Here is a 15,287-nt window from a genome sequence, read left to right as displayed (position 1 = left end):
ATAGTAATTAATGTGTTTTGAATTCAATTATCAAGAAATTTGGATATTTTTGCCAGTTTTCAATTCAACCAATTATTTTCGTAGTTTACTTAATAAAAATCGAATTTGATATAATCTTTCCATTCAATTATGTCAATAATTGATTTTTATTTTGCTTCAAATCATTTTGTGAATGATTTCATGAGATATTCGGCGGAACACCAAAAAGTGTTTTCATCGGCTTTTGATTTACTCACATCATAATATCAGCTTCTTAACGTGGCTTCGTTAAAACGCACACCGTTCAAACTCTATATTTAATAAAAAGGAGGTCCCTTTTAATTTAGCCTAAACGCCGTTACTGTTTTTGGTTTTCACAGTGACTTCATTAAAATAATTAATTTTAAAGCACATAATTCTGCAAGATTAATGCTTGTGCTCTTTTGCATCCAGATGTTGTCAAGAATTAATAGGAATATGTATGTTTTCATCTATATTTTTAATTATCTTAATTAAAGTAACTGCGAAAATCGAACATAATACCGGCCTTATCAGCGAAACGGATAACACTGATCAATAAAAGCACACCAACATATGCATCGCAATGACAATGTATAAGTGAGATTGGAGTAACAGACTGTAACATATCTATAAGCTAACCTACGAATTACTTAAATGTTTCGTTCAAAAAAAAAAATAGTAATTAGTCGATAACACCAGTCATGAAATGCATTTTAGGCTTGTAGCCACATCAGTTCAGATTTACATTTCCCACACACAAAGGTAAGAAAAAAAAATTTATTTAAAGTAGTCAACCAAATCAAAACCAACTGAATTTTTGGATTAAAGATAAAAAAGCATCAAGTATAAGCTAAGGATTGTTTTGCATTCTCAGTTCTTTTTTTAAATTAAGAAAACGTTTTTTCCTGTTATAAATTCGGTTTTTAAATAGATATTTAGCTATATTAATAATTAGAGCTAGAAAGCATCTTAAAAAATCCTAACAATTGAAATAGTTTATTTTCCTTAAAATGAATAATTAAAGAAAAGTAACCGTTTTAAAGCGATAATGCGAACTTACAGCCTGTTTCTGTATGTCGAATGAGCTCTGTGGATCGACTAAAATGGAAACAAACAGCTGAATTTATAACCAAAAAACAGCTGTTTCTATGCATTTCAGTCGATCGATTGAACTCGTTCGACATACAGAAACAGGCTGTTAATACCGGATTTAAGGGAAAATTAAAATTGGATTGGATACAAGTAAACATTTTTGTGTGTGGAATCCCCCATATCCATAAGATGCATTGAAGTCATCTACAACATATTGCTTCGCTTTCAATAACCCGTACATCCCAATTCAACCACAACCAAGTGAATAATTTCTCTCGAATTTATCGAACTGCGTCGCCAAGGAAAAGAGAGCGACCAAATACACAGTCCCCAAATCAGAGGGAGTCTTGGAAAAACTTTGTTTTTTTTCCAAAGAATTTCATTTATATTCGAATATCGTTTTTGTCCGAATCTAAGCAAATAAATAACAAAAACTTGAGCAGTTATATTCATTTGTCCCGCTCTTCATCTTTGATTTTTATTTATTTCGTTTCTTGTTTAGTTTTATAAGTATTGTATCAATTATGCTTATTTGTATATACATACATACATACGTACGAACACACACACGCGCGCGCGAACGTTCATATGTGTATGGATTTGTATTAAGCCCATGTATGTACACCCTCAAAAAAAAAATCGCTTCTCTAACATATGTTCCAAACATATTTTGCAGGAAGCACATATATTATTGGATACTGCCGAAACATTAATATGTTTGTTTTATGTGAACCTATTATATGTTTGGAAGCATTTTGAGCCCAAGAATATTATAAGCTTGGAAGAATTTTCTTCAAAGAAGATTGTGCTCATTCTCTCACATAATTTTAACTTCCACGAAATTTTTTAGTTCTTGGCACCTTTTTCTGTAATACAAATAATGTTGACGAAATTATTCAATTTTATAAATTTTTTTAAATATTACCTTTCGCCTGAACGGAGAATCGAACAACCAAGGACCATACAGTTTGTAAGCCAACATAGCATAGTCTGCGGCGCCCACGAGCCGATGCAAAGAAAACATTATTTAACAGCAACATACATTTGTTTGCCACGTGGAGCAATGGTTAGCATGTACGCCTTGCATTTTTTTTTTTGTTTTTTTTTAATTTACACATTTATATTTATACTATATTAAATTTGTATTAAAGATTTACAGTCAGGAACAGTGTTTCATATAAACGAAATGGACTGAGCTTTTGGATAAAATATTATTTTTTTTATTGGAAAAATAACAATTTTGTAATAAAAAACCCCGTTTTTGGTATAAAAGTTTGAAATTTTGGAAGGAATTCAAAAACTCCAACAAAAGAAGAACGTAGAGTCGAGTATAATACACACTCAGAAAATTTAACGCCGTAACTACAAGTAAATTCCATAATATTGAGTAGTTCAAAATTTTACTCACAGTTAGTTAAATTTAACTATTGATGAACTAAATTAACTCAGTGGAAGTAAATTTAACTTACGGCCATTACCAGCAAAATGGTTAAGAACTTTCAATGAGTTCGTAAATGGACTGAAGCAAATATAATAATAGGGAATACGTATTTTCTCGAACGTACGAAGAAGTTTCTCAGCGTTACTGAACTTTTACTGTACTATATTATGAAGTCTAGTTGGACACGAAATTTCCGTTTTTAGTATAAATAAACTAACGATGAATGTCAATTCTAACTACCGTTGAGTGAATCTTTTTCTAGACAATAGTTCGTCTCCGAAACATGTGCTCGTATGGTGTTTCTAAAAATAGACACCCTTGACTGTGTGTGTTAATGAATAGATGCAACCAAGCAAGAAAAGAATAAAGGCCTGGTTATGCATCCAAAAACGGAACGTAAGCGTAGCGTGGCGTGTCAGCTGTTTGTTTTTGCTATACGACAGCCCATACAAACGATTACCCAACTTTTCCACAACGTAGACGTGTCGTATGATTCAGAAAAAACAAAAGTTGGCGTGTCGTTGTCGTATCAGCTGATCGAAAAAAACTAGCGTCATCAATTGAAAGAAGAGGGAAAAGGTTATTTATTGAAAATAAAGTTAATTAAAACATAAAACTGGGCTGTGTTCGTTTAAAATGGATGAAGAGAAGTTAATATTATGCGTGCAATGGATGAAGAGAAGTTAATATTATGCGTGCAATCTTCCGGCCCGATTCTTGCCTTGGGCTTATACAAATCATTTTGAAGTAAAATGAGCAATAAATTGAAAACTTCTTTACTCATACGAGTATATTTGAAGAAATGTTCACCATCATGTAGTTTCATATTCTGGAACACCTTTTTATGGTAACCACTTTTATTCCAATCTTCCACCTCCACCATCCACCTTCTTTTTCGACGAGTTTTAAATTTTTTATTTTTTCTATATAGTCTCCACAAGTTTAAAAGACGTAGATTCACTTCTATATCTCTCCAGTTCATTTTGAATTTTAAGAAAATCAACCTTTTGCGCCTCTTTTTGATAGTTTGTTTATAAGCTATCTGATCATAGCTACGTTTTTTTCAATTAGGCTAATCGCCAAAAAATCATACGTTGCCGTTACGCTACGGCTACGCTACATTTTTAGATGCATAACCAGGCCTTAAACAAAGTCACATTTGGTTGTTGATGAGTATAAGAGATAAGTGGCCCAGTGGATAGTGTGTTTAGTTAGAAAACTGATGGTACGCGGTTCGATCCTCCGTCCGGACAAAAGGTAAAATTTTATAAAATGATAAAAATAAAATCCAATCAATGATTCTAAAGGATTTGTACTACAGAAGAGTAAGTGGTTTGTACTAAATATAATATGACATGTAGAAATGGGGATCCTCCCCCTTGATGTATCCTTGCTCCAAGTCACTAGGTGGTCCAGGAAATCCGGAACATTAATTTTTTCGTTTTTAAAAAATGTATTATTTAGTTAATTTTTTACTTCTGAACAGTTAAATTTGAACTTGACAAAAGTTAAAACAAATTACTAACGTATAGGAAAATGTTGAACTTACTATGGGTACATGTTTCTTTAGCGACATACGAAGTTCAATATTAACACTGGTTAGTTAAAAATAACTCGCTAATGGGTTCACTCTTCTCTGAGTGTATAATGCCCGCTTTTATATTTTTATATGTTTTATAAAGATCCCTTTGTAATTTTTGTATATTTTCCACCGTTTCTTTTTTAATTTCCTTTGTCTGCATATTTTGACTTACTCCTCGTACGTTCCGATTTCTTTTAACGAACCAAGAAAAAAATTGTGCCCATAATGCCAAAATGATAAACAAAACACATGTCCACACATACATAAAATGCTGCTCTCAGAGACTTAAGCATATCAAATTTTTGGCCTTATCATAAAACAGTTTTCCGAAACAACATACAAGGGGTTTCACGGAAATTGCTCTCTTTTGATTCTCTCGCTGTGTTATGTTGATATCTTTCGTCAACCCTCCTGGTTTCCATCTCTATTTCTTTCTCTATACTCTCTCTCTCTCTCTCTCTGTCGCTCTCTGAATAAAATATCACAACATATATATGTTTACTCAAAAATTTTAAATTATATATATTTACATTTACACATATTATTTTTATGAAACATTCATTCATGCCCCAAACATAATATATTCTAACATATTAACATATGTGTCCCAAACATTTAGTGTTAGTTTAGGAACATTACATGTTTGCACTTAAATATATTGTGTTTAAAAATTTTTCCCGAAACACATTTTGTTTATATCGGAACATATGAAAAACACATTTTTCTAACAGTGTAGATCCACATATTCACCATGTATAATGCCTTTAATGTGTGTCAATTGATATGTACAGGGAGACTCGGCGAGAAACATGCTGCACCACAATTTTACGAATTAACATTTGAAAAAAAAAAATAATAATAAAATAAAATAACTCCACCGAAATAAAGTTAATGGAAAATCAACCCCGGATTTAGGCATGGTTGAGTTGTATTGCTTGTTGACAGACAGTGAGCGTCGAGGAGGGTCCAAGCGGGGAAACACGTTGGTCGTCAGTCAGTCTTATGCCATCAGCAATCCAGCCATTGTTCCGCTTTCGGACGCCTTATCAGCAAGGTTTTTGGTTTTTTGGGTGGGTAGGTTTTCATATGGGATCATTACCTACCTCAACATGTGATTAACGTCAATAATGCAGCACCACCAAAATAATGCACCACGGAAATGCATTAGAACTGGTCGACACACGTTACTTTATTGGTTTTGTTTAAAACGAATTGAACAGTATTTTATCCGTACCCGTTTTGACGAATACATCATCGCAGTAGCAAATTAAGTTGGTAAACATTTGAATTTCATCAACTAAATTAAACTAAATAATACACCAACAGGATGTATTACCAATTTCACACTGATATATTTGTCAAACTACACGGAACAATAAGTTTTTCATATGTTCCGGTATGAAAAAAATTTGTTATGGCTGAATTTTTAAATGCAAAAATATAATGCTCCTAAAAAAATGTTTGGGCCATCAATTTTTCAAAAAAAAAAAAAATAATAATATGTGAGGATATAAACATATATTTATTTAGAAGTTTCGAGTAAACATAGTCTATGATTACTCTTTCTTGGCGTTACATACAAATGCACAAACTTATTATACCCTGTACCACAGTAGTGGTGAAGGGTATAAAAACTTGACAAAATTTTCTGTAGAAATTAAGTTTTGATAAATATTCCATAAAATGTTGACAAATTTTCTGTAGAAATAAACTTTAGTAAAACTGTCTATAGAAATAAAATTTGGACAAAATTTTCTATAGAAATTCAATTTTGGCAATTTTTTTTAATAAACTTTGATAAAATTTTCTAAGTAACCAAAATCTGCTAAATTTTATTATTTGGTAGTTGTTTAGTCAAATTCTCTTCAAATTTTTGTAGGTTATTTTTGGATCTAGTGGCAAGCGTGGGAGCACATCAAAAGAAGATAATAAATTAAATAAAATTATGACAATGAAAATTCATAAAATTTCTCGAGAGATCTTCAAAAAGTAATGGAAAAAATCTACTCTTTTTAAATTGCAGTAATGCATTTTATTGTTCATTCATTTTTCTACATCGGCAGCAAAACAAGTCGAGGCAGTAAAATGAAAAATGTGGAAACTGTGAGATGTGTAAAAACAAAACGGAGACTTTATAGGAGTGTTTGTTGTATTGACAGCTCATTATATTGTTTAGAAGCTTCCAAAGTATTTGCACAGATTCGGATTATATTATATTATTACTACGAAATCTCAAAATATCTCAAATTTGCAGCATAAAGGGTCATACGGTCAAAATTTTGTCAAGGGAAAACGCGTGTAAATCGGTGAAATCGTTTATTTAAAAAATCAAATTAAATTTCTTTTTCAAGTTCAATTAGTATAAAATTCAGGAAAAATATTCAGTTAGGCTTTCGCTTTTCCAAATCCGAATTGCCGGGCCTCACGCTTGACACCTGCCATCAGATTTTGTACAGCCACCTTGTCCACCTTCTTCGCCGCAGAAAGCCAGTTTGCCTTGAACTGCTGCTCGTCCTTAGAAGTTTTTTTGGTCTTCTTTAGATTCCGCATGACAATAGCTCAGTATTTCTCAATTGGGCGGAGCTCTGGCGTGTTGGGAGGGTTCTTGTCCTTGGCGGCGTACCACTCTATGGCATTTTTACCATAACGGCAAGATGCCAAATCCGGCCAAAACAGTACGGAACAACCGTGTTTCTTCAGGAAAGGCAGCAGACGTTTATTCAAACACTCTTTCACGTAAATTTCTTGGTTGACAGTCCCGGAAGCTATGAAAATTCTGCTTTTCAAGACACATGTACAGATGGCTTGCCAAACCAGATATTTCTTTGCGAACTTTGACAGTTTTATGTGCTTGAAAATATCTGCTACCTTTCCCCTTCCTTTTGCCGTATAAAACTCCTGTCCCGGCAGCTGCTTGTAGTCGGCTTTGACGTAGGTTTCGTCCTCCATTACCACGCAGTCAAACTTCGTCAGCATCGTCGTGTACAGCCTCCGGGATCGCGCTTTGGCCGTCGTATTTTGTTTATCATAGCGATTTGGAGTCACTACCTTCTTGTAAGTCGATAGTCCGGCTCGATTTTTGGCTCGATTCACGGTTGTAGACGATACACCCAGTTTATTTGCGGCATCTCGGAGAGAGAGGTTAGGGTTTCGCTTGAAACTACCGGCAAATCTCTTTGTCGTCTCAGCGGCTTCCGGTTTTCGATTCCCCCCCCCCCCCCCACGATCCAGACTTCCTGGCTGACGACAAACGTTCCCCAAACACTTTCATTACATTTGTAACGGTTGATTTGGCAACTTTTAGCGATTTTGCCGGCTTTGCATGCGAGTAGCTCGGATTTTCGCGATGCGCGAGCAAAACTTTGATACACTGCTCTTCTTGCTGGGACGGCATTTTGACAACTGAAGAGTGAATTCTAAAATCAAAATAGGAGCAACATTCTACACACACACACACCTTCGAAATGAGGGGTGTTCAGCCAAAGCCGACTATCCAAAACCTTTTTTCGGCAGGTTCAAGTGTAGTTCACTTTGAAGTTTAGTGAATTACTCGAATTTATTCGGATAATTGGTTGATAGTTTTGCTGCAAATAGAGGGTGCAGATGAGGATTGAGGTCTATTGATTGCTTTAAAGCTGCTTTGATGCTAATTGGTGAAATTTGGGAAGGAGCCGCTATGGAGATAGTCGAGAAAAAGACATACCGGCTAAACCTAGATCACACGCATGGATACCTCCAAACCCTCTTGAACCTGTGTCAATATTAAACAAATTAAAGGAATGAAATCCAGATCTTCCAACCGCCGATTCGAAGGTTGGTCGTTTGGATGAGGTGGATGGACCAAGACGACATGCGGTGTTTATATTGAACATTGAGTCGCTGCCACATCTAGCCCAGAACCAAGGACGTGTAAGTTATGGCTATCATGATATCCATATGAAGGTATACAAAAGCGATTAGCCAAAGGATTCCGATACGGATAAGCCTCCGTTAGAGTCAGAAGTGAAAAAATCTCCTTGCGAAGCCGAAAACTGCAGACATTGACGAACATCGTATGCGGGAAGTTTCTAAAGGCTCAAACCTCACCAAAGCTGGACCGCGGATTGTTGGGAGAGTCACCGAGAACTGTAAAGAGGAAGCCCTTGGTGACTCAATCGAAACGGCTGATGTGACGGTGGTTGAAAATTTGGATGGTTCTACGGTTCCTCCAGATAAATCTTCACCATTGTAAGGCTGCTTGTGCTGCATTAAAAGTTTTCCTGATGAATGGAGACATATATATAGTTCTTATTCAAAAACCATATGTATATAAGAACAAGATCTGTGAATTAAGCACTCCGGGTTTCAAACATTTGCATAATACTGGTAAAGATATAAATCGAGCATGTATAATTGCCAAAAACGAACTAAACATATTTCTGCTTCCTTCAATGACTACGGAAGGTACCAGCATCCATTAACTCCGCTCCAGGTTTCATTAAAACATCGGAGGGCAAATGGACAACGTCCTGTGAGGAGACGTTGGATGTACTTTTGGACACACATTTTCCCTGAAATCTGACGGTTGAACCATGTTCTGGCGGTACAAGAGAAGCTCAGCGGTTATTTCCTATCGAGGAAATTGTATCGGAATCTAGAATAAAATGGGCTTTAAATATTTTTGGGCCATTCAAATCCCCCAGCCCTGATGGATTTACTCCGGCGGAGTTACAAGCAGTGACTGATAGAATTATCACTTGGTTGGCGGTGATATATGAAGGATGTATAAGCTTAGCATGTATTCCAGAAACAAGAGCCGTTTTCATAACTAAAGCGGGAAAAGCCTCTCACTCGAGTGCGAAGAATGTCCAACCAATCAGCTTATCCTCATTTCTACTTAAGACTCTAGAGAGGATGCTAGATATTTATCTTAGAACTAGCGTCGATTCAAGTTTGCTTTCGAAACGACAGCATGTATACTCGAAGGCAGGTCTACTAAGACCGCATTACAAGAACTAGTCAGCTATAATGAAAGCTCACTATCTGTCAATGAATACACAATCGTGGCGTTTCTAGACATCGAAGGGGCATTCAATAACGCCCATCCAAGCTCGATATTAAATGGACTGACAATTCTGAATGTTGATCCAGGTATACTTAGGCTGTTAGACCAACTTCTAACGAAGCGACGTATTTCAGGCTCACTAGGTAGATATTCACGTACAAACAAATTCCAGTTTAAAAATCCAAATTAGGACGGATACTTCGAAGTAAAAACTATTTTCTAGATTCCAAAAAACCTTTAAACCAAAGATGCTAAATCATCAAAATAAGTCTTAGCCTTTATTTGAAGCGTTTTTATTTTAAATCTAAAGATTCAATATTTCATTTAATTTAAGGACGATTTCTTTAAATCAAAAACGTGTTTCTTTACTTTAAGGAAAATTTTGCTTAGTTTAAAGACATGCAACTTTAACCAAAGAACGCAAATTTTCAAAATATGTGTGCTAAATTTAATGAAAAAAAATTTAAGCAAAGATTATAAGCTTTCTTTTAACTATAATTTCATTATTTAATTAAAATTTGCTTAATAGTGTGTTAATTGCGCATCCTAAAATTGAGGTTGTGTAATTTTTAGTGTATAGAGAGCCCTCCGGATGACTGAGAAATAGGCGAAAGCGAATGATCTTGGGGTAAATCCTTCAAAGACAGAACTAGTTATGTACTGCAAAGATCGCAAAACTCCCACGGTTAAGCCTATATCCTTAGGGGGTGTTGAAATTCCCTTTGGTGAGTGTGCAAAATACCTTGGCGTTATTTTGTGCAGGAAGTTGAACTTTAACCTTAATCTTGTAGAAATGTCGAAAAAGCAACGGTAGCTTTGTACTCGTGAAAAAAGGGAATAGGAAAAAAGTGGGGACTAAAACCGAAAATTGTGCATTGGCTATACACGGCAGTGGTTAGACGTATAATGCTATATGGTGTTGTAGTCTGGTGGCCGGCATGACAAGTTTAGATAAAGTTCAACGTATGACTTGCTTGTGTATCTCAGGCGCATTCAGTAAGACAGGAACAGTTCGGTCCTCAAAATAATGTCAGATGTGCCAAACGTAGTGGATGACACTCTGGCGACGCCGCTTTTCCTGGAACTTTAAATAGCGGAAAGATTGCCTACTGTAGTGTTTTTCAGGCTGAAGAAGTAATGTTCCAAAAATTGTTGGCATTAATATATACTCAGACAGTCAACCTGCAATAAAATCCTCGGACTCTGTGTTCCTTAACTCGAAAACGGCCATCGACTGCCGCAAATCTCTCGAGATGGCTGAGCAGTAGAATATTCACCTAATATGGGTGCCTGGCCATAGGAACATACCGGGGAACTGCGAAGCAGATGAGTTAGCAAGATTAGGAGCTACCTTACATATTCCAGGGGAACTAGAATCTGTTTGTATGCCTCTGGCTACCTGCAAGCTCTTACTGCGCGAGAAGGCTGTTATGATGGCAAATGTTCGATGGGAGAATTGCAAGGGTTGTTACGACACCAAGCAAATATGGCCCCATTTAAACTTAAACCGCACACTATATATATAACGGGTCGCTGCTGATACTATTGGCACGAAGTATAATGACTACTGTATGAGCTGTCATGATGCCGAGGAAAAGGAATCAATTAAACAGCTCTTGTGTGAGTTTCCTGCATTTTGTATAAGGCGTAAGCAAATTTTAGGGGCTATAGCTTTAGATTACTGGCGGACCTGGAAAACGTTAACTAAAGCAGTCTGCTAATGTTTTTGGAACAATCTGGTTTGTTCAACAGAAGAAAATACTCGAGAAGGTTCAGCGGTTAAAACTAGAAGTGTCCATATGTAATAGGTAATTTTATTTAACGTGGTATCATAATGGACTGAATAGTCTAAGCGAGCCTGAAACTTAATCGATCTGCCACTTTAACCTAACCTATCCCTAGGCAGTTATCCTTCGTCAAAATGACGACTCATAATTTAATTTTCGATCAAATATGCATTTTAGTCCATTGGGAAATAAATAAGGCTGACTTTCTGGGGACAACATTTATGATTTAAAGAAATAATCTTTAAATTAACTGAGATATTGGATCTTTGTTTTAGCGGTGAAAAAACTTCAAATATAGGCTAAGACTTATATTAAGTTTTTATTTTTTGAAATAAGAAAACATTTTGTACTTAGAAGTATCTGTTATAATGTTGATTTTTAGAATGAAATTTACTTTGTTAATATAAGCAAACAGATAATCGTTAGATCAAGTCTTGTATCTTAATTTTAATTTTATAGAGCCTAAATTTGAAGATGTTTTTTTCTTATTTTTTTATAGTAGTTAACATCTCATATTATTTGCACAACTCAGAGCAATAGTCATTGGAAAAGCTAAATCGAATCGATAGTACCAATTACAAAATTAATTGAAAGTCAATCAAAAAATTAATTGATACAATTAAAACATCAATTGATGCTATTAATTTTTGTTTCAATTTAAAAATAGGTTGAATCAATTAAATTTTTAATTGAATATTTTTTAAAACTCAAGTAAGACATTAATTGGAAATTTTCGTAATTTTTTCTTTTCTGTGTATACTCTATGTGTCATGAAACTTGTAAAGACATTTGTATAATTTGAAAAAAATTTACATGTTCTCATTTTAGAAAATCAATATATTCCCATACAAACGAAACGTACCTTCAATACTAGAAACCAAATTGATTCGAAATCGATTAACTACTTTTCTTTGGAATATGTTCTCGACGATTTACAGAAACAGGGCATTTGATTATTTTCACACAAATACAAAATATAGTCACTTGAATTAATAACACGTCATGCGAGGTACCCTATATAATATGTTTATACAACATTTCTGAATTAGATCATATTTACATTTACACTATTGTATTTTATTTTTTGCCCAGGCAGATATGGCTGTATGCAAAGTCGACCCATTCTGTTGTACACGGATTGTGGACATTGAATGGGACAGAATGTGCAGTTTTCGCTGCTTCTGTCATACACAAAGTGCTTCTGTTAATGAATATGATGAACATGCAACTTTTGTGCATACGATAATACGGGTCATTAGCTCATTTAATGTCCGCATCACTGCAGCCACAAAAATTTAAACAAATACACGCACACTCTCACCCCCATTAGTGCCGTACGAACTAGCCTCTAAAATTGATCTTTGAGGACATGCTGCATACGGCTTTATCTGTAACAGGAATTGGGAATGTGATGATTGGTGAACGAACATCGACCGAACTCAATTTTTCTTTTTCATACTAAGTACTTGTACTCACGCTTGCTGTATTTGTTTTGTTATTATTTTTCGTGCCCGCTTTAGTTCTCTCAATTAGATACTGCATAAGGCAAATTCCAATTGGACGAAAATGCGAATATGTAATCCCAGCGGAGTTGAGTTCCAGTAGCACATGTCAACTGATGATCCAACTGTGCATTAATTTGAGCACAGAAGCAGATGACGCTTCATAGGGTAAATGCGTTTGTATCTATGCGCCATTTGAGTAGTTGGCTACAATATTCTGCGCCCACGCATGAACACGGGCAAAACAATGTGCTTTTGCATTTTGTGATAAATGCAATCGTCTCCATGCATTCATACAAATGGAAGTATGGGTGGAAAGATAACGTCGAAGATTGTGTCAAAACTTGAAATATACAGGAGACAAATTGAGTAATGCGTAATGGTCGAAACTAAGGGGTGCTTTTCATATGTTTCGGTGTAAAAGATTCATATTCCTAGCAGTCTTGTAAAATTCTGTCAGCCACTGTGACTTGCGATGCAGTGAGGGCACTAACAAGCCTCTTAAACATAAATTAAAAATATATACGATTACCATTCCATTAAAGATGTGAAATTGGTTGAATATACCCAATTATTTACAAATTGAATTCATGATGATGAAAGTAATAAATTATGTATGAATATCAATGATTAAAGCCTGTGCGTTCATATATGGACGCAGCGGCTTTTGCCACAACATATTATAGTTTGATGATAAGGAACCATCGACAAAGCAATCTCATCTGAATAGATAAACCAATATGATGGGAATATTTCCTTGTAATTGTAAATTTTTGATTTTGGGAGAAATCGGTTCAGATTTAGATATAGCTCCCATATATGTATTTCGCCCGATATGTACTTATATGACTCCAGAAGATAGAGTTCTGCCCTGATTTGCTTTAAATTATGCATAAGGAGTACAACTGGTAGTGTCATAAATTGTGCTAATTTTGGTTACAAACGGCTCAGATTTAGATATCGGTTAGGTTAGGTTAAGTGGCAGCCCGATGTATCAGGCTCACTTAGACTATACAGTCCATTGTGATACCACATTGGTGAACTTCTCTCTTATCACTGAATTCCATGTTAAGCTCAATGACAAGGGACCTCTTTTTTATAGCCGAGTCCGAACGGCGCCCAGTGGTTACAAATCGCTTTTTTTGGAAATAATTATGTAACTTTTGAACGGATAAAGATATCAACATAATTTTTTCTGTGTGTGAAAGCTGAAGTGTTTTCCTCTAAGTTTGCCATTTGTGGCTCCCTAGTGGGTCCACGAGCTGACCTGTAGGCATTGAAAGTTGGTCACCTCGGAGGTATGCAATTTTTTTAGCTGTAAACACCGCAATTTTGAACCGATTTCGATGATTTTTTCTTTGCTGCATAGAACTTGTAAAGCTCTACAAAGTTTGCGTGCGTGTGCAATTATCTTTTACCGTTTGCAAGATATGGGCCCTACAATTTATTTATTTTGTTTTTGCAAAATTTTGACAAAGTGAGTCAGTATTTGGAACCTAGAAGTTGTGTTTTTGAGTGAATTCGCAATTTTTCTTCTTAACTGCATTTCCTACAAAATTCTACGAATCCTAGAAAAAATGTGTACCCATGTGCTTTAGATAAAAAGTTGTAAAGTCCACAAATTAGAATTTCAAAAAATATCGAATTTTGACCATTTTTTTTTTTTTGGAAAAAAGCACATACATTCTTTTTATCGTAACATTTTTTTTATAGATTTCTCCCAATCTTTTTTACTTTGTTCTTATAGGTGACCGTATAAGGATACGTTTTAAGCTTTTATCGGCTATTTTGGTCAAGTAGTATATGAGTTATTTTCCTCCCAAAATCTGCAATTTTTCAAAAAGAAAAAAATTGTTTTCAAAAATTCTCATTCGGCAAAGCACCGATTGCTAAGCCGATATGTTTTCTAAAAAGCCCTATTTGTTCACTAAATAACTGTAAAGGGTTTCAACATCCTACCAGTAAACAGCTGAGAAATATGCAAATTACAAAAAAATAACGTTTTTTCAATAGATGTCCCCACTTCCGATTTAGATACTCCCATATATATCTATTGTCCGATATACGCTTAAAAGGGCACCGGAAACTAAATGTTCATTCTAAGGCCACAGTTTCACTCCGAAATGGTCGATAAAAGCTTAAAACGTATATTTATATGGTGTTCTATAAGAACCAAGTAAAGAAAGATTGGGAGAAATCTATAAAAAAAATGTTACGACAGAAAGAATGTATTTGCTTTTTTCCCAAAAAAATGGTCAAAATTAGATATTTTTTTGAAATCCTAATTTGTGGACTTTACAACTTTTTATCTAAAGCACATGGGTACACTTTTTTTCTTCTAGGATTCGTAGAATTTTGTAGGGAATGCAGTTAAGAAGAAAAATTAAAATCACTCAAAAACACAACTTCTAGGTTCCAAATACTGACCCCACTTTGTCAAAATTTTGCAAAAAATAAATTTTACGGCCCATGTCTTGCAAACGGTAAAAGATAATTGCACATGCACGCAAACTTTTTTGTAGAGCTTTACAAGTGAAACCACTTAGAGAAGCTTTGAAACCCTCAGAAATGTCACCAGCATTACTGAGGTGGGATAATCCAACACTCATTGAAGCAGGAATCGAACCCACGACCTTGTGTGTGCAAAGCGGGCATGCTAACCATTGCACCACGGTATAGATATAGCTCCCATATATATCTTTCGATAGATTTTCAGACAACACAGAGGTCAAAATGAAATTTCGCACTGGGAGTAGAATTAATATTCGGGTAGGTTAGGTTAGGTAGCAGCCCGATGTATCAGGCACACTTAGACTATTCAGTTCATTGTGATACCACA

The sequence above is a fragment of the Haematobia irritans genome, chromosome 5 (assembly GCF_050003625.1).
Source record: "Haematobia irritans isolate KBUSLIRL chromosome 5, ASM5000362v1, whole genome shotgun sequence".
NCBI classification, from domain to species: Eukaryota; Metazoa; Arthropoda; class Insecta; order Diptera; family Muscidae; genus Haematobia; species Haematobia irritans.
The sequence above is the reverse complement of the archived record's forward strand: the minus strand, read 5'-3'. Positions refer to the sequence as shown.